Source organism: Eucyclogobius newberryi, unplaced genomic scaffold (assembly GCF_026437365.1).
Source record: "Eucyclogobius newberryi isolate DKJ021-1_F unplaced genomic scaffold, fEucNew1.0.hap1 SCAF_17, whole genome shotgun sequence".
In the NCBI taxonomy this organism is placed as follows: Eukaryota; Metazoa; Chordata; class Actinopteri; order Gobiiformes; family Gobiidae; genus Eucyclogobius; species Eucyclogobius newberryi.
In genome coordinates, this window is record NW_027315801.1 from 15,052,414 (window position 1) to 15,053,963 (window position 1,550).

Below are 1,550 nucleotides of genomic sequence, written 5' to 3' on the forward strand. Positions count from 1 at the left end.
CCGGTTCCTGTTAAAACCACATTGAGTTTATTGAGCTGATTGTGACACAATAATTTTGTATTTGCAACGTATAAAACGGGCAATGTTAAACATGAACCTTTTGAAGATCGTTTTCAAATACTCAAAAAATAGTAATAATTTGGAAGCAAAGAGCTGATATAAAAACTACTGTAACTATTTCTAATTTCACTCATTCATAGTGTACAAGCCACACTAGACCTGGGCAGGTCCTGGTTTCATTAATGGCCGTGGCTGGAGAGCCGCAGCGCGGTCAAATTGCCGCGCAGTTTCAGGGACTGCGGCATTTCCCTTATAGCTCGTTATAGCCTCATGGCGAACCCTAACCCTAACCCTAACCTTAACCTTAACCCTAACCCTAACCCTAGCCTTAACCCTAACCTTAACCTTAACCTTAACCTTAACCCTGACCCTAACCTTAACCCTAACCCTAACCTTAACCCTAACCCTAACCCTAACCCTAACCCTTATAGCTCGTTATAGCCTCATGGCGAACCCTAACCCTAACCTTAACCCTAACCCTAACCCTAGCCTTAACCCTAACCTTAACCTTAACCTTAACCCTAACCCTAACCTTAACCCTAGCCTTAACCCTAACCTTAACCTTAACCTTAACTTTAACCCTAACCCTAACCTTAACCTTAACCTTAACCCTAACCCTAACCTTAACCTTAACCCTAACCCTAACCCTAACCCTAACCCTAGCCTTAACCCTAACCTTAACCTTAACCTTAACCTTAACCTTAACCTTAACCCTAACCCTAACCCTAACCCTAACCCTAACCCTAACCTTAACCCTAACCCTAACCCTAACCCTAACCTTAACCTTAACCCTAACCCTAACCCTAACCCTAACCTTAACCTTAACCCTAACCCTAACCTTAACCCTAACCCTAACCCTAACCTTAACCTTAACCCTAACCCTAACCCTAACCTTAACCCTAACCCTAACCCTAACCCTGACCCTAACCTTAACCCTAACCTTAACCCGGCGCGGTCTAAAGCGGCGCTAAAACGCGGTCAAATAGCAGCGCAGTTTCAGGAGCCGGCACAAAAATAACATGGCTTTTTCGTCCGCGCACCGCGGCTCTGCAGACACTCCCTTCATTAATATAATTTTTGGTTTGGAATGGATTGGACAAAAGGCAACGCAGTTTTCCTTTTGTAAAATAACAACTCTGTTATTAACCCTTGTGTCGTGTTGGATTATTTTACTCCACTTTTGTCACACAAACTAACAATGGGGAAACAATGGCTTTCTACACATTTATTATAAATTACCTAAGAAACCTCCTCTGAAAAGGAGTTTATCTTTTGAATCAAAAAAGGCTCATAAATAATGACGGTCTTTTTTAAACTAATTCATTGAATTTACCCCACTTATAAATGCATGTTTTTATGCTTTTGGACAGACAGAAAGACTGAAATTTGAACATATCATTTTTAGTTTTTATGACACAAACGTGGACTATAATCAAAAAATGGCAATTAATTTATTATGTTTGGCAAATTCTACATTCATCATCAGTATA